The sequence below is a fragment of the Callorhinus ursinus genome, unplaced genomic scaffold (assembly GCF_003265705.2).
Source record: "Callorhinus ursinus isolate GAN/ISIS: 27379988/994484 unplaced genomic scaffold, GSC_fseal_2.0 scaffold47, whole genome shotgun sequence".
Classification (NCBI taxonomy): Eukaryota; Metazoa; Chordata; class Mammalia; order Carnivora; family Otariidae; genus Callorhinus; species Callorhinus ursinus.
Window position 1 is genome coordinate 2,673,475 of NW_027397109.1, and position 27,977 is coordinate 2,701,451.

A 27,977-nucleotide genomic window follows, 5' to 3' on the forward strand; every position below is an offset into this window, starting at 1 on the left:
CTAACTGAAAAAAATTTGAAGAGGATTCTTGCTTTAACAAGAAAAGCTGTTATGACACTAATATGGGTCATTCATAAAAGTAAGGGGGCATAATGAGAACTTTCTGCTGGGGATACTTGCATACCACATTTTCTTTATCCATTTATCTGTCCACAGACATTTAGCTTATTTCTGGGACCTGGCTATTGTGAATAATGCTGCAATGAACACAGGAGCACAGACAACTATTCTTGATACTGCTTTCATCTCCTTTGGATACACACCCAAGAATGGATTTGCTGGATCTATGGTGGTGCTATTTTTAATTTTTTAAAGAATCTCCATACTCTTTTCCCTAATGTCTGTACCAGCTTATATTCCCATGAACAGTGATGAGGTTTCCTTTTCCCCACATCCTCCCCAACATTTGTTACATCTTGTCTTTTTGATAACAGACCTTTTAACAGATGTGAGGAGACATCTCATGTGGTTTCGTTTTGCAGTTCGCTGATGATTAGTAATGTTGAGCACCTTTCCATATACCTCCTGGTTATTTGCATATCTTTTTTGGGAATAAAATGTCTATTCAAGTCCTCTATCCATTTTTCAATCTGAATATTTTTTTTAAAGATTTTATTTATTCATTTGAGACAGAGAGAGAGAGAGTACATGAGCAGGGGGAGAGGCAGAGGGAGAGGGAGAAGCAGGCTCCCCGCTGAGTCAGGAGCCTGATGTGGGACTTGATCCCAGGACCCCAGGACCATGACCTGAGCAGAAGGCAGACACTCAACCATTTGAGCCACCCAGGTGCTCCCTTAATCTGAATATTTTTTGCTATTGAGTTTTATGAGTTCCTTACATAGCTTGGATATTAACCCCTTATCAGAGATATAATTGGAAAATATTTTCTCCTATTCTGTCGGTGGCCTTTTCCCTTTTTTGATTGTTCTTTTGCTTTGCAGAAGAAGCTAAGTTTAATGCAGTCCCACTTGTTGATTTCTGCTTTTGTTGCTTGTATTTTTGGTGTCATATACAAAAAAATCATTACCCACACTGATGTGAAGCAGCTTTCCCTCTATGTTTTCTTCTAGGAGTTCCATGGTTTCAGATCTTACTTTTAAATCCCTGGTCCATTTTGAGTTAACTTTTGTGAGTGATGTAAGATAGGAGGTCAGTTTTATTCTTCCAATTTTCCTAACGCCATTTATTGAAGAGACCATTCTTTCCGCATTAGTATTCTTAGCTCCCTTGTCAAATATTAGCTCTTGATTTTGTTTCATTGGCCTATGTGTCAGTTTTTATCCCAATACCATACTGTTTTGATAAGTTATAGCTTTATAATATAGCTTGAAATTAGGAAGTGTGATTCCTCCAGCTTTGTTCTTTCTCTGGACTACTTTGGGTATTCAGTGTCTTTTGTGGTTCCATGGAAATTTTAGGATTGTTTTTCTATTTCTGTAAAACATTCCACTGGAATTTTGATAGGGATTTCATTGAATCTATAGATGGCTTTGGGGAGTATGGATGTTTTAACAATACTAATTCTTCCAAACCACTAATACAGGATATCTTTCCATTTATCTGTGCTTCAATTTCTTTCCTCAATATCTTACAGGTTTTTGGTGGATAGATCTTTTACTTCCCTGGTTAAGTTAATCCCTAAGCACTTTATTGTTTTTGAAACCATTACAAATGGGATTGTTTTCTTTGTCTAGTGAAGATGAATTCCTTCAATTTTTGTTTCTTTGGGAAAGTCTTTACCTCACCTTCATTTATGGAGGACAACTTTGCCGGATAAAGTGTTCTTGGTTGGCAGTCTTTTAACACTTTCAGTATATCATCTTATTTTCTCTTGGTCTACAAGGTTTCTGCTGAGAAATCTACTGATAGCCTTATGAGGGTTTGCTTGTATGAGGGACACTTTTTTAAAAAAATTGCTACATTTAAAATTCCCTCTTTGTTTTAGGAAATCTTATTATAATGTGTCTTGGAAAAGATTGTTTTTGATTGAGATTTTGGAGTAACTGGTTAGTGCCATGAACTTGGATGCCCAAATCTCGCTCCAGATTTAGAAAGTTCCTAGCCATTATGTCTTTAAAGAAGCTTTCTACCCCCTTTTCCTCTCTTCTCTTTCTGGGACTTCAGTGATGTGTAAATTGTTTCTTGTAATGGTGTCTCATAAGTACTGAAGGCTTTCTTCATTCTTTCTCATTCTTTTTTCTTTTGTGTGTTCTCACTGGATAATTTCAAATTCTCTGTCTTTGAGCTTATCCTTTCTTCTGCTTGCTCCAGCCAGCTTTTGAAGGTCCCTATTGAATTCTTCAGTGTAGTCATTGTATTCTTCAGCTGCAAAATTTGTTTGGTTCTTTTATATGTTTTCTTTCTTGTTGAACTTCTCATTTTGTTTTTTTGTATTGTTTTCCTGATTTTGTTAAATTGTTTTATGTGTTCTTTTGTAGCTCTCTGAGACTTATTTAAAATTCTTTGTTGAGCAATTCCTGTATCTCCACTTCTTTTGGGTCAGTTTCTGGAGGTTTGCTGTGTTCTTTTGGTGGAATCATGCCATGTTTCCCTGCTTCTTCATGATCTCTGTAGCCTTATGTAGGTGTCTATACATCTGAAGAAGTTGTCATTTCTTCCAGACTTTATGGATTGACTTCAGTAAGGGAAAATCTTCACTTGCAGGTAGAGGCATGCTAAAGTGTGCCATGACCCTAGGTCTAGCAGTGTAAGGTACTGAGTGGGGATGTATGGCAGCTGGAGATCCAGGGGGGTGTGGTGACTCACTGGCTCAGGCCACAGGGGTACAAAGCACTGACAACTGCATGGCCTTTGGGGAGTACTGAAGAGATCTGCAGAGACCACAAAGACTCTTGGGGTCCTCAACAGCACCTCCAAGTCCAGTGGCTAGGGACTGGGGCAGGCAGTGGTGGTAGCTGGAATCAGTGGTGTGCATACACTCGGCTGTGGGGGTCAGCTATATGTGTCTGTGTAGTGGCAGAGGCCAGTTGCGAACATACACAGCATTTGGGGGCTAGAGTAAGTAGTTAGTCCTGAAGCTAACCACAAGCACACAAAATTGTGGGGGCCCTGGCTTTTGGTGTTCATAACTGTGATTACTGTTTCTTGCCATGGCCACATAGCAGTGGAGACCAGAACTGGGAATCAAGTTGAGGGCATGCAGGTGTACAGCTGGAGGGGCTAGCAGCTGCTAATCCCAGTGGTAGAAACCAATGACAGTACATAGTGCTGCATTCACTTGCATGAACAGCTGTGTGGGCCCTGGGTCTCAGCATATCCTCCTGTACCTCTGGAGGGCACGGTCTTCTCTCAGATGTATGCATTGCAGTGGAGTCCAGTTTTGATGGGCAGGCTGGGGGCATGCTATTGGATAGCTGGGAGAGGCTAGTTGCAAGTAAGCCCAGTGGTACAGGCCAGTGACAGGAGATAGGGTCAAATCCAGGCCCATCAGCAGCTGTGAGGGCCTTGGTGTCTTGGAGTGGCAAAGCTGCCTGGACTGGCTGCTCCTGCAGGTCACCGGTTCCTACAAGGATGGGGGCAGAGAGGAAGGAAGAACTCAGGCAGCTGGTATCAGGGAAAACATACTTGTGGGACAAAAAAATAAAACTAGTGAAATCTACATGCTGTCCATAGTAGCTATGCTGGCCATTGGTTTCTTAGAGGTAAAAGCTGCTGGGGTCATCTGCAGGACAAGGGTCACTAGGAACTGCAGTCACTCCCGCTGCACACTGATATGGGTAGGCCCTGATTTCCTTCCTTGTTCCTAGCCACCTCTGTGGGGTTCCACTTTGTGGTTTCTGGTGGAACCAAAAGTGAGACCTTTGTGCTGAGACCCCAAAGACGGGGGAAGCTGGTTGTTCATCCTTTTCAAATTTTTTGTTCTACTATACTGCTGAGGTTTCCAAAGGGTAATCTCGTGGAGCTGTTTTAGTGTGTGGATCATGGTCTCATTGTTGATCTTGGTGGGAGGACCAAGGCTGGGGTTTCCTACTCCACCATCTTGGTGATATCACCCTTATGGGTAACTTCTTATCGTATCACCTAAAATATAGATAATTTCTATAGTACACAAACCACTAAAAGAATAAAGTGGAGAAGTTACAATAATTATTTTATGAAGTTTACAATAATTATTTTATGAAGTTAACACACACAAAGAATTTGCCAAGTAGTGCATAAGGAAAAAATCACAAACCAATCTCATGTATGAGCATAAAAGTAAAAATTCTAGGGTGCCTGGGTGGCTCAGTTGGTTAAGCCACTGCCTTCGGCTCAGGTCATGATCCTGGAGTCCCGGGATCGAGTCCCGCATTGGGCTCCCTGCTCAGTGGGGAGTCTCCTTCTCCCTCTGACCCTCCCCCTTCTCATGTGCTCTCTCTCTCTCTCTCACTCTCGCTCTCTCAAATAAATAAATAAAATCTTAAAAAAAAAGTAAAAATTCTAAATAAATACTAGCCAATGGAATTTATCTGTGTGTGTACTGATAAATGTGCATCTATTACCTATAGATCTATCTACTTACTTATCTATCTATCTATCTATCTATCTATCTATCTATCTATCTATTTATCATCAAAACATCATAAGGGTATTTGGGTAACATAATCCTAAACTAATATTAAAAACCCCCAAAATATGGGGTTTAAAGATGGAAGTTTATATGTCTTACAAGACAGTCAAAGTGGGAGTGGTGTTTTTAGACAGGTGGGGGGGTATGCTATTGGATAGCTGGGAGAGGCTAGTTGCAAGTGAGCCCAGTGGTACAGGCCAGTGACAGGAGATAGGGTCCTAGGGATCATTAGGGAACTAGGTTCTCCCCTTCTCCCATAGGCCAGTGGTTCTCAGACTGTGGTCTATGGACTAGCATGGACTAGCATCAACATCCTCTAGGAACTTGTCAGAAATGTAAAATCTCAGGGCGCACGCCAGACGTACTGAATTGCATGTATTGGTGGGGACACAACTCACTTAAATAAATTCTTCTGGTGATTCTGCCACCCAGTAAAGTTTGAGAATCCATGTTGTAGGGTGGGAACCAACAATCTTCTTTTGTCAAAGACCAAATAGTAAATATTTCAGTCTTTGTGTAGTAAATGCTCTTCGTCACAGCTACTTAATTTTGCTGTTGCAGAATGAAAATAGACATAGACAATGTATAAGTAAATGGAAATTATTGTATTCCAATAAAACTTTATTAATAAAAATCATTGGAGGGCCAAATTTGGCCCTCACCATAGTTTGCTGAATCTATCCTTTGGGCATTGCCTTTAGCTACATGGTCAAAGGTGGGATTTGTTCCTGCTTGTTGAAAGGGATAAGAAAGGAGCTTCAAGAAAATGGTTTGTCTTTTAAGCTGATTTACATGTTGCATATATCACTCATGCTTCCCTTTGGTTGACCTGAATTTAGTTACATAGATCTATCTAGCTGCAATTGCACTGGGAAATGATTCTCTAATGTGAAAGCATGTATCAGTTTATATTCTATTACTACAGAAGAAGGGGAAAACAAGATTTCTTGGAAAAGTAGCCAAATTTGTCCTGATAGACTAGTGGTTGCTCCCCACCCCAGGAGTTCAATGATGGTTTAATATTAGAAAGTCTATGAATATATATTTCCATAGGACCTGGTACATGACAAAACTCCAAGATACCCCACCCACACTGTAGTTTGTGAGGAAGTAGTTTATAGGGATGATGCCATTTTAAATTCAAGCGGAGCATGGTTTGCACAACCAAACATGGCAGCCCTGATCTTGGATTAACAGATTGAAGGTGAAACTCCACAGGATCAAATCAATAAATGAAGAAAAGGCATTTGATAGAGTTCAACACTTATTCATGTTAAAAAACTGACAGTAAATTTCAGAGAGAATGTTAATTTCCTTAACCTGATACAGGATACAGTTCAGAAATCTATAGAAAACATTAGATTTGGTGGTAGAAATTTCAAAACACTCTCATTAAATTCAGTAATAAGATAAGACTGTCCATTATCAATATGTCTATCAAAACTTGAAATTGGATGCTTTAACCAATGATGAGGAGAAAATGAGATAAAAATCAAAAAGAAAGAAAAAATTAAATTTACTTCTAGGAGATGTAAATTGACTACAAAGAAAAACCAACAGACTCTACAAATATTAGAAAAAGTATAAAATTTCACTGTTCACTAGAAAGAATATAATTGTAAATAATAAATTCCTATTTACCAGATGTAACTCCCTACACAATGCAATTCAAAAATGTTCCATTTATAATTGGTATCTGTATGGAAAAATTATAGAATATTAGTATGGGATATAAAAGCAAAAATAAATAAGTGGAGATATATGATATATCCACATAATGTCAACATTATAAAGATTTCCATTTTCTTCAACTAATCAACAAATGCATTTCTCATAAGAATCCCAATTAAATTTTGTCAGACTGAACAAGCTGATTCTCAAATTTACATAGAGTAGCTAAGGCAATTTTTAAGAGCTAATAAGAGTCTTTCTTGACAAGATTTTAATCTCTTATTATAATGATTAGTAAAACATTGTTACAAAAATAGTATATAGAATGATAGAGTAGAACAGTGAGCTTAGAAACAGATTCACCCATATATAGAAATATGATCAATGATACAGATGATATTATAAATAAATGGTAAAAAGATGGCAACAAATAAATTATTTTAGGACATCAGTTTACCCATAAAATATTGTATCCCTTTTATAATCCATGTATGTATATTCAGAAAGCAAAAGTAAGAAGCAAAAATTTTAAAATGTTAGAAAAAATTTAGGAGTCTAGCTTTATGATATTGGAGTGTGAGAAGTTTTTTAATACAGTGAAAATATACAAATCGTAGATAAATTTGACTATAATAAAATACAAAAAATCCTACTACTTTTTTAAAAAAAGATTTTATTTATTTATTTCTCAGAGAGAGAAAGCACAAGCAGGGGGAGTGTCAGACAGAGGGAAAAGCAAGCTCCCCACTGAGCGAGGAACCCTTGCGGGACTCAATCCCAGGACCCTGGGATCATGACCTGAGCCGAAGTCAGATGCTTAACCAACTGAGCCACCCAGGCATTCCAAAAAATTCTACTACTTTTCAACAAAAAACATTTTATATATAAAGTTAAGAGGTACAGTTCACAGCTCAGGAGAGCTCATATTAGTATCAGGAATTGACAAAGAACATCTAAAGCTTAATAAGGAAAAGACAAGCAACCAGATACACACTTGATCAAAAGAAATGAACATGTACACATGCTCATACACATACATAACCAATAATTAGCAGAATCGATTTTTAAACTTACTAACAAACAGGAAAATGCAAGGTAAAACCATTAGATACTATTTCATGGTTTGGAAATATTTCAAAATCTTATAATAAGAATTGGTGAGAATGTGGGGAAATAAATTCATAGATTTCCAGCAAATGAGTAAATTGGTAGTACCACTTTCGAGAGCAGTCTTACAAAATCTAGTGAAATTGAAGATGTCCATACACTTTAATTCATGATTTCCAGTTCTACCAGAAACTTGAGTATTTATGTGCAAGGAGACATATATACTAAGGTTCACTGCAACATGGTTGTACAAAGAAAAATTGAAAAATACCTAAATGGTCATCAAAGGCAATGGACAAATATATCTATAAGAAGGAATAAGGAATACAACAGCAGTTATAATTAGTAATTTAGAACTACACTGATCAATGCAGATTTCTTAAAAGAAACAACAATTTTAAACCCAAAGAGAGAAAAAAATACAGAATGATAAAAAAGTTAATAATCACACAATGAAATAGTATATATATATATTATATTGATATTTACATATGTAAATATGAGGATTATAAATACAGAATTCAGGATAAGACCTAACATCCCAAGTAAGGAATAAGAGGCTAATGTGTTTAGAAAGAAAACATACAGAGTTTCAACTTTATTTGCAATGTTTTATAATTTAAGACCAGAAACAAATGTAGCAAATGTTAACGAATGTTAAAGTAAAAGCTGGGAGCTACACACACAAATATTCATTATATTAATATTTATAACATTCTAATGAAGTATTTTATAATACAAATATTTAAAGGTTTTTTTTTAAGTTTTTATTTAAATTCCAGTTAGTTCACATAACAGTGTAATTTTAGTTTCAGGTGTACAATACAGTGATTCAATGTTTCCATCTGTCACCGGGTGCTCTTCACAAGTGCACTCCTAGAAGAAGTAACTTCTCATATTCTCACTTCTATCCCAAGCTGCCTCTTCCCAGGAGATCAGAATTAGTCTGTCAGGCTGAGGTGCAGAGGGGGAAATTGTGGAATGGGGCAAGCACCATGTTATCAGTTTCATGCTCAAGCTTTCTACATTCATCAGCTTAGCCCTGCAAACATACACATACCACCAAGTTTCTTCCTTCCCCTTCAATAAAAAACAGAAGGCTCTTTGAGTTTGGAGAAAGAGAGCTCTCTTTCCTGAAGGAGCCAAATTATAGTTTCAGCCCAACCATGGCAACTAGTATACACATGGTATTTAATTTGTCCACAATGTGACTATAATTTGTCCACAATGTGACTGTTATTAGTGAAGCCAAAAAAAAAAAGTAGAATCTTCTGATACATTGAATCTTCATTTACTTGACATTTCAATCTTATCAAAATGACAGCATTTTTATTCTGAAAATCAGAGCAAATGTGAGAGAAAACAAACAAGAGAATACATAATCTTCAGAGGAGGGAGCATAGGTCAAAAGAGAGGGTCGCACCACTACCCTCATGTCACGCTGACCCTTGATCAGGGTCAACTCATCAGTTCCCTCTCTAGTTGCTCAACCAACACTCACCAGGCTCTCTGTTGGCACTTTTCATGCCCACATTTATAGCTTGCAGGAACTAAAATGTCTCCTTCCTTTAGGAGGATGAGGTGGGCAGTAGAGAAAATTATAGAGAAGCATGCTTGGGTACAATCACAGGAAAATTTTCCTTAACTTTTTCATTAAGATTTGATTGCAGAAAATCTTACTCTGCAAGGACTGTAAGAATAATTGACTAGTAATTCCATGGAATAATTCCACTCCCCAGAAAACATCTTGAACAAACACACTGCCATATTTCATTAACAAGACTATTGGGGAAAATGCAAATATACATCGCTACAGGGACAGATAATATCTTACGAGCAGGGTATTGCTCATCTTTCATTCTGTTCCACCATTGTATAGCTCTATGATCTGTCTCTAATATAATTTTTTTTCCCCAGGAAAATACTTTAGTACCTTAAACTGTCCAAAACCCATTTGATGTCTAGACATTCTTTTTCAATCATCAAATAACGAGTCTCTGGGGAAAGACTTTTCCTACTGATGTGCTCAATAGGTTGTTCCTGACTGGCTGGTTTCTGTCCTGGTAGTGCACTCCATCTCACCTGCTCTTTAAAAGACTTCTCAAAGTCACATCTAATTAACACTGGTTCTGGATGTAAAAAGGCTTTGTTACGACTTCTTATACTCAATGCAGGCAATTTCTTTAGATCTTTCCAATCTATTAAATACATTGTAAAAATGACAGAGCCTAATGTCTAAAATACTCACATTACTTAAGTGTCTCTTAAGTGTTCCTTAAGTGTCCCTTTGTCTTGTGTTGTTGTTGTGGTTTTTGTTGTTGTTTTGGTATTTTGCACCACTTACTTGCAGTCCGGGCTCTTTGTGACCAGCTCTTCCCGATTTAAAAATTATACATACAGAGAACAGAACAGTGGTTGCCAGAGGGAAGAGGACTGGGGAGGGGGTGGGGAAAATGGGTGGAGGGGGTCAGAAAGTAAACTTCCATTTATAAAATCAATAAATTATGAGGGCTAATGTACAGCATGACGACTATAATCAAGAATATTGTAGTATATACTTGAAAGTTGCCAAGAGAATAAATTCTAAATTTTTTCTTCCAGCAGAAGAAAAAAACTATCTGTAACTTTGTATGGTGATAGATGGCAACTAGGCTTATTGTGGTGATTGCCTTATAGTGTATACAAATATCAAATCATTATGTGGTATACCCAAAACTAATAGAATGTTATATGTCAATTATACCCCAATGAAAAAAATCAAATACTTATTACAACGTAAATTTTCATCACAGGGAGCATATTTTTTAAGTCAGAATCCAATATTAAGGAACCAGATTATATCAGTTTAATATCTTCCTCAGAGTTCTTGTTGAAATGTTTTCTTTATGTATCTGAAAATGTCATTACAGTTCTAAAGAAAACTCTGCAGATGTTTGAATTTGAATAGGTTTCTGGCAAAACTTGGTGAAATGAAATGAGAAAAAACAATTTAAAAGCTTCCTCTGAGGAACTCCTTATCCAATCGATTGCATGAATAAACCTGGATTCCTTAAGTATCTTATTAACTATTCCTCATTAACCAGATCTTCAAATCTGTCATTCACATGGCTGCCCTAGTTATCTTTCTAAAACCTAAGTAAGTTGACCTTTCTCCCGTTCATCACAGTCTTCAGGGGATGGCAGCCGAAAGAGTAAGGCTGAAATGCTTTAAAATGACATTGGAGACCTTCCACCATATTGTCCCAAGCTCTTGTGGCCTCATCTCCCACCAAATATTATCTTACCACTTACACTCTCATTTTTACTCAATAGCGTGCATACTTATAACTCCGTGCCTGTCCTCACGGTGTTCATAAAATTCCCGTATGCAAATGCCACTGATTTATAGTCTTCTGACTGCTGGGGTCACAGTCAGCTCTTCCTTATTCTGCTTCCACTGTGAAGATGCGTGATCTCTTTGGAGACAAATTTTATTTTACCTCCTGTTTTAGCTACTGGCTTGTGGTTTCCTCTTTGCAAAGTAAGTGCTGTGAGAGAAATTAGTCTCTTATTCAGCTTTGTATTCTCCCGGTAGCTGGGACAGTGATGTTCAGTTAATAGGTAGGTCCTCAGTGCACGTTTGTTGAATCATTCAGAAATGAGACCCCTTACTCAGGTGGAGGGCTGCTTGAAATAGACATCATTTTTTAAAGTGGCATTTTATTTTCATGCCTACGCTCTTTCTTCCTCTGTGTGGAAGAATTTGGTATAATAAACTGTCCAGTTATTTACTGGAACGTTACTGGACTTGACCAAAACTGGGCTGGCATTGACACAATGACTGAAGCACAGAAATGGGTCTAACAGATGGGAATGGGTGTAAGATAAATGTATTAAATACAAAGTTTAACTGTGGTCTCCAAATCAACAGGTATGAGAAGGTGAAAGTGTCCTTCAAATTTTAAGAAACTGAGGGGCTAGCTGGTTATCCTTAGGTGCTAGTCAAAAAAACTAATTCTCATAATCTACCTTTTATTTCTAAGACTCAATTCCAAGATTACCGCTCGGGTTATGGATGATTTTTTTCACAGCTCCCTTCCCACCAGTGGAAATGGAGTGAGCCCACTCCAGGCTGTTAAACAGAGGGCTGTCTGCTGAGCTTAGAGAGCCATAAGAATCCTCCTCTGGGAGGGTCCCTACTGATCCGATGGAGATTCACCTCTGATTGGTGAGGAAGATGCTGTTCACCTACCATTACAACCTGGGATCACTGGGCTCCCCAACGCTATGAACACGGGAAAACACAACGCTCACCAGTGAATGGGGAGAACATGGTGACTGGCCACATTCTCTGGTTCTAGATCAAATGAGTCTGTTCTCTGGTTCCCACAACCACCCACGAACGCAAACAAACAAAAACACCAACATATCCATAATTTGGCGAGTTTTCTCCTTTCACCTGCGGGGACAATCAATGTTAGCAGGTACTTTTTTTCTTTCATTCTTTTTTAGCATCTTCCATTCCATTTAATGGAAGAACCTGCTAAGGTGAGAAAATGAATTCACAGGGGCTAAGTTTATATATACCTAGGTGTGGAATCTGGGCCACAAGCCATGTAGACGTCCAGCTTTTAAGAGGTTAGTGAAAACTCTTTATCAAAGTGATAGTACATTTTATGCTCCCACGAGCAGGGTGTAACAACGACCATTTTTGAACATCCTTGCAAAAACTTGGAACTTTCAGATTTTTAATCTAATGCCAATAAAGCAAATAAAGTGCTATTTCATTATTTTTGTTATGATTTTAATTTGCTTTTCTCTGATTACAGATGAAGCTGAGTATGAAATACCTGTTCATGTTTTTTGCCTTTTGCTTTCGGAATTTGGGGATATATCTCTATCTATCTCTCTCTCTCTATCTATCTATCTATAACCATACATAGTATAATATGTAATTTAAATATATGTAATATATGTATTATATACATAATAAATTATGTATTAAATAAACATATTAATATATTAAATATACTTATTTATATATTTAAAATACATATTGTGCTGTATATGATGTTATTCACTTGAAATTTGTTAATACTTTTTAATACCTTATCACCTGGTAATATTTTCTATGTTTTAGGTATGATGGAAAGTATTGTGCATTTTTAACATTTTGGAACACATTTGATATGTTAATTAGATTATGGTGCTATTACATCTTTTATCTTCTTGCTGATTTTATCTGTTTAAACTATCATTTATTGGGGGTGGTATATTACTATGGTGAATTTTCCAAATTCTCATGACAGTTCTGTCATTTCCCCCTCCCCCCATGTCCTGAAGTTATATTGGTAGGTGCTTATGTTATATTCTCTTGTTGAAGATATTATTATATTAGTATTCTTACTACACTTTTTATCTCTAGTCAAACATTTCTTTTAAAGTTCAACTTTCTGGGGTGCCTGGGTGGCTCAGTCAATTAAGCATCTGACTCTTGATTTCAGCTCAGGTTATAATCTCAGGGTTGTGAGCTCAAGCCCCAAGTCAGGCTCCATGCTGGGCATAGAGTTTGCTTAAGACTCTCTCTCTCTCCCTCTGCCCCTCTCCCACTAAAAAAATAAATAAATGAAATAAAGTTCAATTTTCTGATTTTAATATATTCCCATCAGCTGATTTTTTGGCTTTCACTTGCCTGGTACATTTCTCTCAATCCTTTACTTTCATTCTCTCTTTGTCCTTCTTATTTTTATTTTTAAATCTAGACTGTCAATATGTAGTTTTTTTTAAGATTTTATTTATTTCTTTGACAGAGGCAGACACAGCGAGAGAGGGAACACAAGCAGGAGGAGTGGGAGAGGGAGAAGCAGGCCTCCCGCTGAGCAGGGAGCCCGATGCGGGGCTCGATCCCAGGACCCTGGGATCATGACCTGAGCCGAAGGCAGATGCCCAACGACTGAGCCACTGAGGCGCCCCTCTCAATATGTAATTTTTAAAGGAAAAGTCCATCAATCACATTTACTATGATTATTGATTATTTGGATTTATTTTGTGCTTTGTATTTATCTCACCTTTTCAGTGGTCCACTTTTTTCCCCTTTCTTAGGCTTTTCTGAATCAATATATATCAATATATATTCTTTTATCTCTCCTTCCACTGGTTTAGATAATATAACCCCTCCCCCCGTTTTTTTCCCTTACTGGTCCTACTTAATTTTTAACCTGTAAATGTCATTAACAAAGGCCAATTAAGTATTATCAGCCTTCTCACCAAATGCCTCAGAATATTTTAAATTCAATAACCCTCTCTCTTTACTTACAATATCCATTCATAATCTTTGTGGTTTCTTTTAATACACACATCAGCAATTATTATCATTATTAAATACCAATTTTTAAAATTCACACACATGTTAATATATGTTATATCATTATATATTGTATATAATTATATATTTATATAATTGCATATAATTATTATTATATAATTATATTATTATATTATATATTGTAATATTCCCACACATGCTATGCTATTCTCTTTTATATCTCTGAATGTCCTTTAGGGCTTACTTTGCTTCATGGGAATTACAACTTTGGTGGCAAACATTTCCAGTTTTTGTGGGATTTTTGTATTTTTTGAAGATTATTTCACTAGATTGAATAATTCCAAATTACAGTTATTTACTCCCTGATCTCTAAAATGTAATTCTACATTCTTCAGTCTTTCATTTGTATGTTGGAAAGTTGTCAGCAAAAATGTCACTTTTAAAAGTAATCCATTGTATTTTTTTTCTCTCTGACAGATATTAAATTCACTCCTTTTTCTGAGGGCTTCTGTAGTTTTACTACAATGTATCTGGGTGTGGAATTTTATCGATCTTGCTTGGGATTCCCTGAGATTCCAAAATCTGAGGATTCATGTGTTTAAATTACTGTGGAAAACCCTCAGACATAATATCTTCAAATATTGCCTTCCTCTCATTTTCTGTATTTTCTCCTTCTAGAACTATAATTAGGCATGTATTTGTCTAGACTCTAGCCACCATTATCTCTTTAACATGACTTTTATATTTTCTGTCTTTTTGAAAAATATTACTGACAATTTCTTCAGATCTGTCTTTCCTTCTTTATTGTATCTAAACTAATATATAAGCAAATCATTGATTTTCTAATTTCAATAATTACACTTCTCAGTTCTGGAAATTTTCTTTCTTTTTTCCTGCTTGGTCATGCCATGATAGTCATTTGCTCCAAATTCACATTTTGTTAATTTTTTCTTGCTTTTAAAATGTGTTAAATCTGGTAATTCCAATAATTGAAGTTATTACAGATCTCATTTTGTTCTCAGTTGCTTCTGCTGACTTCCACTAATTGTGCCTCATTTTCTTTTGCGTATTAGGATTTTATTCTGGTTTTGTGTTTTGTTGAACCCACTATGCGTTTTTGACCCCTGCTTTGAGGACGTATTCCTCCAGGGAAGCTGTATATTTATTTCTGCCACGTGTGTAAGGGAACTAGAGATCTGGTTCATTTTGCATTATAGTTTATTTTTAAAGCCATGAAACAAAATTGTAAACCCAGTCTCCAACCAGACACGAAGGGAGGGCATTGGTCATGTTGCTGATGTTGCTGTTTTTTTAATCTTCCAACCAGAGGCAAGACACATTGCTTTGTTGATGGTTCTAAATGGTTGTTTCCTCTGGTTGAATCTTTTTCTGAGGTTGAGGCCTATGTGGAGTTCCACATATAAGTAGAATATTTGAATAAATAATTTCAGGATATTGTCTGCAGTTACCTCTTGCCACTGGTACTCTAACATCTTTGTATTTCCTCAGGATAACAAGCTGCTTTATTGCTAGCTTTTCTCCTAGGTTTATGTTCCTTTTTCACTTGTGACCTCAGATTTCCCTTACTTTCTGTTAGGTACATCCAATCATTTCTTTAAGTTTAAAATATTTTATTTAACCTGTAATGGATTTTTTAAGTGGAGAGTGATTTATATCAGTATCTCTACTGATACCATTCCTTCTCAAAATGGAAGTTTGATTTTTTTCTTCCCAGAGTAATGGGAGGAGTACCAAACCAGGAAGCTTTCCTTTGGTCTTCCAGGAGGAAAAGATTTTAACGAGTTTAGTTCAGAAGAAGGAACTGTTTTGTTAGGTCTCAACATTGTCAAAATTAAGTGATATAATAAAATGTAGTTCCTCAAATCAACTGGAAAGTCTAAAGTTTCAGTAGTTGTCATCAAAAGGGAGAATTGTCTGCAGGTTGTTACAGAAGCTCACAGCTGGGTATAATGTGGAGTCTACTTTTGGAGGGGTGCCGGGGGGCTCAGTTGGTGGGCTCAGGTCATGATCTCAGGGTCCTGAGATCAAGCCTGGTGTTGGGCTCCTCACTCAGTGCAGAGTCTGCTTGGGATTCTCGTTCCTTCTCCCTCCTCCTGTGCCCTTCTCCCTGCTCATGTGGGCTTTCTCTCTCAAATAAATAAAATCTGTAAAAAAAAAAAAAAGTCTATTTTTGGAGATAAAAGTGAAAAATAGAGTTGGCAGAGACAGTTTTCCTGGTCACATCCAACTTGGAGAGAGAAACATGGCTGGAAGGGCAAGAATGGACTTTGTGTGTCCAGACTTGGACTTGAATGATGCACTACCAAAGAATTCTATGTATTAGTCATATCATTTAATCTAAGATCCTATTTTTTGTCAATATAATGAGGTCAATAATAAATTGGTTATAAACTTTAAAAGAACCCACCTATGGAAACTGGCAAGTAGGGTATGTATCTGGCACAAAATGGGCACCTAACAACTATTATCTGCTCTGTTATTTTGACCAAGAACTTCACCAATGCTCTGCTTGTGAGGGCTTGGAAATGAGCACCAGAGTCACACTTGGGATTTTTTAAATATATTTTATATTTTTGTTTAAACTAATTACTATTAACTATGTTGTATTTGCACCATAGTATTAGTTAAGCCACTCTCAACATTTTTTAATTGAAGTAGAATTCACATAACATAAAATTCACCATATTAAAGTGAACAATTCAATGGCTTTTAGTACATTTACAAATAGTATGTTGTTATTACCACTGTCTAATCCCAGGCTTTGTATCAACTCAGAGAAACTCTGTACCCCTTAGCAGTCATTTCCCATTTTCCCCTCTTCTGCAACCCTTTTCAATCACTAATCTGTTTTCTGTTTTTATGAATTTACCTATTCTGGGCATTTTATGTAAATTCATACAAATAAAACCAGGCACTATGTGGCCTTCCATGCCCTGTTTCTTTCACTTAGCATAATGTTTTCAAGATTCATCCATGTTGTAGCATGTGTCACTACTTCCTTTCCTTTTGGGACATAATTTTCCATTCTGTGGATATGCTACATTTTGTTTTTCCCTTCGTCCGTTGATCGGCATTTGAGTTGTACCTGCTTTTTAGCCGTTATGAATAATGCTAAAATGTACAAGTTTTTTGTATGAACACCTGTTTTCAATTCTTTTTGGTCTGTAATTTGAAATGGAATTTCTGATTCACATGGTAGTTTATGTTTAACTTTTCGAGAAATTGCCAAATTATTTCCCACAGCAGCTGCATCGTTTTTACATTCACGTTAACAATATTCAAGGGTTCCACTCTTCCATATTCTCACCACCACTTGTTATTTTCCTTTTGAATTAAATTTTATGTGTGGTGTGAGATAAGAGACCAACTTCATTCTTTTGCATGTGGATATCTAGCTGTCTGAACTCCATTTGTTGAAAAGTCCTTTTTTTCCCCATGTATTAGTTTGGCACCCTTGTTGAACATGAATTAACAATAGACATATGAATTTATTTATGACCTCTCAATTCTATTTTATGGGTCAATATGTTTATCCTTATATCAGTACTATACTGTTTTTCCCTATTTCTAATTTTTTTTATCATGAAGGTGTTTTCAAATGCTTTTTCTGCATCAATGGAGACAAATGTCTGATTTATTTCCTTCATCTTATTAACGTGGTTATTACATTGAATAATTTTTATACATTACTGCTGCATCCCTGGGATAAATCTCCCTTGGTGATAGTGCATGTTTCTAAAGGTGTTGTTGGATTCATTTTGCTGGTATTTCACTGGGGATTTTTGCATGTGTATTGAAAGGAATAATATTGGTATATAGTTTATTTTCTTGCAATATTTTTATTTGGCTTTATTATCAGAGTAATATTGGCCTTATAAGATGAGTTATGAAGTATTTCCTTCTCGTATGTTTTGGAAGAGTTTGAGAAGTATTCATATAAATTATTTAAAAAACCTTTGGTAAAATTCACCAGTGAAAATGTATAATGCTGGGCTTTTCTTTGTTGGATGTTTTGATTTTTGTTCAATGTATTTACTTGCTTTAAGTCTATTAAGATTTTCTATTATTTTTAATACTGAGAAAAGTTAACAGTTTATTATAATTTGTTTTACTTAACAATTTAGGAAGTTTGTAACCATCAGCAATTCCACTGCAACTTCAAGTGCAGTTGGGAATTCAGTTTTGGTAGATTGTATCTAGAAATTTGGAAATTTGATCTATATATATAATATATATATAATATATAATTTTTTGGTGTATATTTGTCTACAGTACTTCCTTATAATAGTTTTTTTATTTCTATAAGGCTGTTAGTGATGTGTCCACTTTCACTCCTGATTTTAATACTTTGGTCAATCTTGCTAAGATTTGTCAATTTGTTGATCTGTTCAAAGAACGAACTTTTGGTTTCATTAATTCTATTACCTTTGTACTCTCTATTTTTCTCCATCCTAATTTTCATTTTTTTTAAGATTTTATTTATTTATTTGACAGAGAGAGACACAGAGAGAGGGAACACAAGCAGGGAGAGTGGGAGAGAGAGAAGCAGGCTTCCCGTGGAGCACAGAGCCTGATGCGGGGCTCGATCACAGGACCCTGGGATCATGACCTGAGCCGAAGGCAGATGCTTGACAACTGAGCCACCCAGGCGCCCCTCCATTCTAATCTTTATTAATCCCTTTCTTCAACTTGATTTGTATTTAATTTACTATTATTTTTCTCATTTCTTAAAGTGTGAGGTTAAGTCATTGATATATTGACATAACTTGCTTTCTTTATTATTGTGTTTATAGTTATAAATTTTCCTCTGAACACCACTCTCATTACAGCCCAGAAGTTTCTTTTTTTTATTAGTAAAATTTTACTGATTGTCTCAGTGAGCTATTCTTTCTTTTTACTTTTTATTGTTATGTTAATCACCATATATCACATCATTAGTTTTTGATGTAGTGTTCCATGATTCATTGTTTGTGCATAACACCCAGTGCTCCATGCAGAATGTGCCCTCTTTAATACCCATCACCAGGCTAACCCATCCCCCAACCCCCCTCCCGTCTAGAACCCTCAGTTTGTTTTTCAGAGTCCATCGCTCTCATGGTTTGTCTCCCCCTCCGACTTACTCCCCTTCATTCTTCCCCTCCTGCTATCTTCTTCTTTTACTTTTTTCTTAACATATGTTGCATTATTTGTTTCAGAAGTACAGATCTGTGATTCAACAGTCATGCACAATTCACAGTGCTCACCATAGCACATACCTTCCCCAATGTCTATCACCCAGCCACCCCATCCCTCCCACCCCCCACCACTCCAGCAAAACTCAGTTTGTTTCCTGAGATTAAGAATTCCTCATATCAGTGAGGTCACATGATACATGTCTTTCTCTGATTGACTTATTTCACTCAGCATAACACCCTCCAGTTCCATCGACGTCATTGCAAATGGCAAGATCTCATTCATTTTATGGCTGCATAATATTCCATTGTGTATATATACCACATCTTCTTTATCCATTCATCTGTCGATGGGCATCTTGGCTCTTTCCACAGTTTGGCTGTTGTGGACATTGCTGCTATAAACAACGGGGTGCGCGTACCCCTTCGGATCCCTACATTTGTATCTTTGGGGTAAATACCCAGTAGTGCAATTGCCGGATCGTATGGTAGCTCTATTTTCAACTGTTTGAGGAAACTCCATACTGTTTTCCAGACGGGTTGCACCAGCTTCCTTTCCCACCAACAGTGTAGGAGGGTTCCCCTTTCTCCGCATCCCCGCCAACATCTGTCGTTTCCTGACTTGTTAATTTTAGCCATTCTGACGGGTGTGAGGTGGTATCTCATGGAGGTTTTGATTTGGATTTCCCTGATGCCGAGCGACGTTGAGCACTTTTTCATGTGTCTGTTGGCCATTTGGATGTCTTCTTTGGAAAAATGTCCGTTCATGTCTTCTGCCCATTTCTTGATTGGATTATTTGTTCTTTGGGTGTTGAGTTTGAGAAGTTCTTTAGAGATTTTGGATACCAGCCCTTTATCTGATATGTCATTTGCAAATATTTTCTCCCATTCTGTCGGTTGTCTTTTGGTTTTATGGACTGTTTCTTTTGCTGTGCAAAAGCTTTTTATCTTGATGACATCCCAATAGTTCATTTTTGCCCTGGCTTCCCTTGCCTTTGGCGATGTTTCTAGGAAGAAGTTGCTGCAGCTGAGGTCAAAGAGGTTGCTGCCTGTGTTCTCCTTTAGGATTTTGATGGACTCCTGACTCACGTTTAGGTCTTTCAAACATTTGGAATCTATTTTTGGGTGTGGTGTAAGGAAATGGTCCAGTGTTATTCTTCTGCGTGTGGCCGTCCAATTTTCCCAACACCATTTGTTGAAGAGACTGTCTTTTTTCCATTGGACATTCGTTCCTGCTTTGTAAATGATGAGTTGACCATAGAGTTGAGGGTCCATTTCTGGGCTCTCGATTCTGTTCCATTGATCTATGTGTCTGTTTTTGTGCCAGTACCATACTGTCTTGATGATGACAGCTTTGTAATAGAGCTGGAAATCCGGAATTGTGATGCCGCCACCTTTGCTTTTCTTTTTCAAAGTTCCTCTGGCTATTCGGGGTCTCTTCTGGTTCCATACAAATTTTAGGATTATTTGTTCCATTTCTTTGAAAAAAGTGGATGGTGTTTTGATGGGGATTGCATTGAATGTGTAGATTGCTCTAGGTAGCATTGACATCTTCACAATGTTTGTTCTTCCAATCCATGAGCATGGAACGTTTTTCCATTTCTTTGTGTCTTCCTCAATTTCTTTCATGAGTATTTTATAGTTTTCTGAGTACAGATCCTTTACCTCTTTGATTAAATTTATTCCTAGGTATCTTATGGTTTTGGGTGCAATTGTAAATGGGATCGACTCCTTGATTTGTCTCCCTTCTGTCTTGTTGGTGTATAGGAATGCCACTGATTTCTGGGCATTGATTTTATAGCCTGCTACTTGACTGAATTCCTGTATGAGTTCTAGCAGTTTTGGGGTGGAGTCCTTTGGGTTTGTCACATAAATTATCATATCATCTGCAAAGAGTGAGAGTTTGACTTCCTCTTTGCCGATTTGGATGCCTTTGATTTTTTTTGTTGTCTGATAGCTGTGGCTAGGACTTCTAATATTATGTTGAATAGCAGTGGTGAGAGTGGACATCCCTGCCATGTTCCTGACCTTAGTGGGAAAGCTCTCAGCTTTTCCCCATTGAGAATGATATTCACTGTAGGTTTTTCATAGATGGCTTTTATGATATTGAGGTATGTACCCTCTATCCCTATACTCTGAAGAGTTTTGTTCAAGAACGGATGCTGTACTTTGTCAATTACTTTTTCTGCATCTATTGAGAGGATCATATGATTCTTGTTCTTTCTTTTGTTAATGTATTGTAACACGTTGATTGATTTGCGGATGTTGAACCAACCTTGCAGCCCAGGGATAAATCCCAATTTGTCGTGGTGAATAATCCTTTTAATGTACTGTTGGATCCTATTGGCTAGTATTTTGGTGAGCATTTTTGCATCCATGTTCATCAAGGATATTGGTCTGTAATTCTCCTTTTTGATGGGGTCTTCGTCTGGTTTTGGGATCAAGGTAATGCTGGCCTCATAAAATGAGTTTGGAAGTTTTCCTTCCATTTCTATTTTTTGGAACAGTTTCAGGAGAATAGGTATTAATACTTCTTTAAATGTCTGATAGAATTCCCCTGGGAAGCCGTCTGGCCCTGGGCTTTTGTTTCTTGGGAGATTTTTGATGACTGCTTCAATTTCCTTAGTGGTTATAGATCTGTTCAGGATTTCTATTTCTTCCTGGTTCAATTTTGGTAGTTGGTACATCTCTAGGAATGCACCCATTTCTTTCAGGTTATCTAATTTGCTGGCATAGAGTTGCTCATAATATGTTCTTATAATTGTTTGTATTTCTTTGGTGTTGGTTGTGATCTCTCCTCTTTCATTAATTTATGTTGATTTGGGTCATTTCTCTTTTCTTTTTGATCAGTCTGGCCAGGGGTTTATCCATCTTGTTAATTCTTTCAAAGAACCAGTTCCTAGTTTCATTGATCTGTTCTATTGTTCTTTTGGTTTCTAGTTCATTGATTTCTGCTCTGATCTTGATTTTTTCTCTTCTCCTGCTGGTTTTAGGCTTTATTTGCTGTTCTTTCTCCAGCTCCTTTAGGTGTAGGGTTCGGTTGTGTATTTGAGACCTTTCTTGTTTCTTGAGAAAGGCTCGTATTGCTATATACTTCCCTCGTAGGACTGCCTTTGCTTATATCCCAAAGATTTTGAACCATTGTGTTTTCATTTTCATTGGTTTCCATGAATTTTTTAAATTCTTCTTTAATTTCCTGGTTGACCCATTCATTCTTTAGTAGGATGCTCTTTAGCCTCCATGTATTTGAGTTCTTTCTTACTTTCCTCTTGTGATTGAATTCTAGTTTCAAACCACTCTGGTCTGAAAATATGCATGGAATAATCCCAATTTTTTGGTACCGGTTGAGACCTGATTTGTGACCTAGGATGTGATCAATTCTGGAGAATGTTCCATGGGCACTAGAGAAGAATGTGTATTCCGTTGCATTGCGATGGAATGTTCTGAATATGTCTGTGAAGTCCATTTCTTCCAGTGTGTCATTTAAAGTCTTTATTTCCTTGTCGATCTTTTGCTGAGATGATCTGTCCATTTCAGTCAGGGGGGTGTTAAAGTCCCCCACTATTATTGTATTGTTGTCAATGTGTTTCCTTGCTTTTGTTATTAATTGCCTTATATGATTGGCTCCTCCCATGTAAGGGGCATAGATATTTACAATTGTTAGATCTTCTTGTTGGATAGACCCTTTAAGTAGCATATAGTGTCCTTCCTCATCTCTTATTACAGTCTTTGTTTTAAAATCTAATTTGTCTGATATAAGGATCGCTATCCCAGCTTTCTTTTGCTGGCCATTAGCATGGTTTATGGTTTTCCACCCCCTCACTTTCAATCTGGGGGTGTCTTTGGGTCTCAAATGAGTCTCTTGCAGACAGCATATTGATGGATCTTGTTTTTTAATCCAATCTGATAGCCCGTGTCTTTTGATTGGGGCATTTAGGCCATTTACATTCAGGGTAACTATTGAAAGGCACTAAATGCCTTTGTTATTTAGTGCCATTGTTTTGGCACTAAATAGTGCCATTGTTTTGCCTGTAAGGTGACTGTTAGTGTATATTGTTTGTGTTCCTTTCTGGTCTATGCTGCTTTTAGGCTCTCTCTTTGCTTAGAGGAGCCCTTTCAATATTTCTTGGAGGGCTGGTCTCGTGTTTGTGAATTCCTTTAGTTTTTGTTTGTCCTGGAAGCTTTTTATCTCTCCTATTTTCAATGACAGCCTAGCTGGATATAGTATTCTTGGCTGCATATTTTTCCTGTTTAGTGCTCTGAGGATATCATGCCAGTCCTTTCTGGCCTGCCAGGTCTTTGTGGATAGGTCTGTTGGCAATCTATGGTTTCTACCATTGTAGGTTACATATCTCTTCTCCTGAGCTGCTTTCAGGATTTTCTCTTTGTCTCTGAGACTCGTAAGTTTTACTATTAGATGTCGGCGTGTTGACCTATTTTTATTGATTTTTGAGAGGGGTTCTCTGTGCCTCCTGGATTTTGATGCCTGTTTCCTTCCCCACATTAGGGAAGTTCTCTGCTATTATTTGCTCCAATATACCTTCTGGCCCTCTCTCTTTCTTCTTCTTCTGGGATCCCAATTATTCTAATGTTGTTTCGTCTTATCATATCGCTTATCTCTCGAATTCTGCCCTCGTGGTCCTGTAGTTGGTTCTCTCTCTTTATCTCAGCCTCTTTATTTTCCATCATTTGGTCTTCTACATCACTGATTCTCTCTTCTGCCTCATTTATCCTAGCAGTTAGTGCCCCCATTTTTGATTGCACCTTATCAATAGCCTTTTTGATTTCGACTTGGTTAGATTTTAGTTCTTTTATTTCTCCAGAAAGGGTTTCTCTAATAACTTCCACGCTTTTTTCAAGCCCAGCCAGTATCTTTAAAGTCATGATTCTGAACTCTAGGTCCGACATCATACTAATGTCCGTATTGAGTATGTCCCTGGCTGAGGGTACTACCTCTTGTTCTTTTTGCTGAGTTGATTTTTTCCTCTTGTCATGTTGTCCAGAGGAGAATAGATGAATGAGAGAACAAAATGCTAACAGGTTAACAAAATCCCCAGAAAATATACTCTATACAAATCAGAAAAGACTTGAAACCAGGGGAAAAGAAAGGGAAAGATAGAAAAAAGAAAGAAAAAGAAAAGAAAAAGGTAAAAACAAACAAAAACAGAACAAAACAAAAAAAAACAGAATATGATCAAATATGATCAGGCTAGCGCATTGATCAGTGCCACACACTACATTTTGGGCGTATTTTGGTCTGTTAGAAAAAAGTGCCTCCTAACATTTTAAAGGAAGAAAGACATATATACAAAATAAGGGTTGATACAACGAAGGGATGGAAGATGACTCTAAAGATGAAAATTATAAAAGATTTTATAAAAGGAATTGAGAAGATAAGAGATTGTTTGAAAAAAGAAAGAAGAAGATCTAAAAAGAAAATAAAAGGGAGAGAATGTGATCAGGCAGGAGCCTAGAACAAAGCCATACACTACTGATTTAGGGTAAATTTTGATCTGTTAGAAGAAACTGTATCTCAAAATTTTAAAAAGAGAACAACTTATATATATATGCCAAAAATAAGTGTAACTACCATGAAGGGATAAAATATGACTCTAAAAATGAAAAATAAAAAATGTTTTTTTTTAAAAAGGGATTCATAAGATGTTGGTTGAAAAAGGGAAAAAGAAAAATTAAAAAAAACAGTTAAAAAATTAACTTTGAAAAACTAATGAATCATGGTAAAAAAAAAAAAAAGCCATGAATTCTATGTGCAGTATTCCCCTAGCGCTGGAGTTCTCCCATTCTCCTTGATCGGTAAGCTTGGTCTTGGCTTGCTGGCTGTTCGTGCTGATCTTCTGGGGGAGGGGCCTGTTGCTGTGGTTCCCACATGTCTTTGCGGGAGGCGGAACTGCCCCGCCCTTGTCGTCCAGGCTAAGCAAGCTGCTTGGGTTTGCTCTCAGGAGCTTTTGTTTCCTGCACCTCAGCTTTGGAGGACCAGGGTGAAAATGGTGGCCTCCCAGTCTCCACCCGGAGGAGCTGAGAACTCGGGGCCCCGCTCCTCAGTGCGCCCCCAGAGAAAAGCAGTCACTCCCGTCTCCCTGGTCTCCGGTCGCACTCCGTGCTCACCCGGCCTGTGACCGCGCATTTCTATCTCTGGCACCCGACCCCGTGTGGAGTCTCCAAACCCAGCAGATCCTTGCGGTGCGCTCCCGCACCACTCCTCCCCGGGGAGGAAGGGGAGTCTCCCTAGATGTGCCGCTTGTTAGGTCCCTGCTGGAGGAGCAGTGGCCCGACTGGGCCGCGGATCACAGTTTATGGCAACCCCGAGCTGAGAGCCCACACCTCGGCTCTGTCTCTGCAGCCGGCTTCCCCGCTCCGATACCCGGGAGCTCTGCCGCACTCAGGCACCCCCGGTCATTCTGTGACCCCAAGGGTCCTGAGACCACACTGTCCCGCGAGGGTTCCACCCCCCGCTTAGCCACTGGAGCGACGTCCCTCAGCGGAGCCGACTTCTCAAAGTTCCGATTTTGTGCTCCGCGGCTCTAGCACTTGCCAGAAGTGGCCGACAGAGGCCCCTCCCCCGCCGTCTATCCTCCCGAATATCACCTCGGATTCACTTCTCCGCACGTCCTACCTTCCAGAAAGTGGTCGCTTTTCTGTTCAGAGAGTTGTTGCTATTCTTCTCTTCGATCTCCTGTTGAGTTTGTAGGTGTTCAGAATGTTTTCATCCCTATTCAGCTGAATTCCTGAGACCAGATGAAATCCAGGTCTCCTACTCCTCCGCCATCCTGTTCCGCCCCAGCCCAGAAGTTTCTTTATGTTGTCCTTTCCTTTTTATTCATCTCAAAATATTTTCTAATTTCCTTTGTGATTGCTTTTTGACCCATTGCCTATTTAAGAGTATGTTATTTAACATTCACAAATTTGTGAATTTTCATTTTAAGTTTTCCTTTTGTTATTGATTTCTAACTTTATCCCATTGTGGTTGGAGAAGATATTTTGTATTACTTTGATCATTTTAAATTCATCAAGACTTATTTTGTGGCCTAAACATGGTCTTTCTTGGAAATCATTCCATGTACACTTAAAAAGAATGTATATACTGCTGTTATTGGGTGGAACATTCTGCATATGTCTTTTAGGTCTACTTAGGATTTTTCAAATCTTCTATTTTCTTGTTGATTTTCTATTTGGTTGTTCTACCCATTATCAAAAGCCAGTAAATAAAATCCTCAGCTATTACTGGCAAACTGTCTATTTCTCCCTTCAATTATAATTTTTTGCTTTATGTATTTGGGACTTTACTGTTGTGTGCATATAGGCTAATAATTGTTATATATTCTTAATGGACCGATCCATTTATGTGATGTCCTTCTTTTTCTCTTGTAAGAGTGTTTATCTTGAAGATTCTTTTTCTATTAGCATAGCTACACCAGTTCTCTTATTTTATTTGGATGGAATATCTTTTTTTGCCCTTTTGAACAGCAAACAGCCTTTGGTGTTCATCTGCTGTTTTCTCTTCATGGTTTTGAATCTAAAGTGACTTTCTTATAGATAACCTATAGTTAGATCATGTTTCAAAAATCTATTCTGCTAATCTCTGCCTTTATATTGAACAGTTTTGTCCATTTCTATTTAATAAACAGATAAGGAAGAAATTACTTCTATCATTTTAGTATTTGTTTCTGTAATGCTAAGCCATTATTCCATGGTTTCATTTAGTTCTTTGTTTATGATTTCTTTTAGCTCTGCGTGTATTGTACATTGTTGAGTTGAAGTCTTTATCCGATAAAGCCAATCACTGGACTTCCTTAGGGACTGTTTCTATTGCTTTTTCCCTGCTGTGCATGGACCATACTTTCTTCTTTCTTTCCATGCCTCATTATTTTTTGTTCTTGTTGAAAATTAGACATTTGAGAAATTATAATTTGGCAACTCTGGAAATTAGATTCTCTCCTCCTCCCAGGGTTTGTTGTTACTGTTTGTCGTAGTCATTGTTATTTGTTTACTGATTCTTTTGAACTAATTTTGTGACGTCTATATTTCTTGTTGTGCCATTGATATCTCTGTTTCGTGGTCAGCTAGTAATTTGAAAGAGATTTCCTTAAACACCTGGAGCCAAAGAATCCCACAAATAAAACTAAACATACAAAAGCTCTCCGTCTTTGCAGATCAGCTGTGTGTGTGTTGGAGCATCCTTCAATGCTCAGCCAGGCAGTTTACCACTTTGCCTTAGCCTTCAATTTTTGCTTATACAGATTTCAAAGATTAGCCAGAGATGAGAATTTAGAGCCTTCTCAAATCTTTTCAGAACTTGTACACAGCCCCAAGCATGCACAAAACCATTTGCATTACTAGGAATATATGAAAGCTTTTCAAAGTCCTATTCTACAAAGCATCTCATTACCTAGTCTTTCTTCCCAGTCCTTTTGGTTTGTCCACCGTTTGCCCAACTGTTCTCCCTTGTTCCAGGTGATAGTGGTTAATGTATCTGTGTGCAGTTTTTCTTCAACAAATAATCCATGGATAATTGCCCTAGGCCTGAGAGAGTTCTGAGTTAGGCGTAATGAAGGCAAGCCCTTTGACCTGGTTCTTCAGGGAGCCACCAGACAGGTCAAAACAACCATAATTCATTGAGAATAAGGTCAATACTGCTTTCTCACATGCTAGGAAACCCTATCAAGAAATTGTGGATTATTATCTTCAAGGCTGACACTGAGCTGTGTACTGGGGGATGGTACTGAGGTAAATTAAAATGTCAAAAGCTCTAAGAACAAGATTTGGCTGATTTTCTTTCTTCTTTCTTCCTTTCTTTTCTTCCTTCCTTCCTTCCTTTTCTTTCTTTCTTTCTTCTTTCTTTCTTTCTTTCTTTCTTTCTTTCTTTCTTCTTTCTTTCTTTCTTTCTTTCTTTCTTTCTTTCTTTCTTTCTTTCTTTCTTTCTTTCTTCTTTCTTCTTCTTTCTTTCTTTCTCTTTCTTTCTTTCTTTCTTTCTTTCTTTCTTTCTTTCTTTCTTTCTTTCTTTCTTTCTTTCTTTCCTTCCTTCCTTCCTTTCTTCCTTCTTTCCTTCCTTCCTTCCTTCCTTTTTCTTTTCTTTTCTTTTCTTTTCTTTTCTTTTCTTTTCTTTTCTTTTCTT

General features: G+C 37.4%; 1 long non-coding RNA gene across 1 annotated transcript in view; it reads left to right on the forward strand.

Moving 5' to 3' along the window:
- Window positions 1-11,742: 11,742 nt before the first annotated feature.
- Window positions 11,743-27,977, forward strand: part of LOC141370831 (uncharacterized) — a 32,991-nt gene continuing 16,756 nt past the window's right edge. Inside the window, exon 1 of the long non-coding RNA XR_012375242.1 lies at window positions 11,743-11,811. This is a non-coding gene — a long non-coding RNA (uncharacterized lncRNA). The remainder of the gene's footprint in view (window positions 11,812-27,977) is intronic.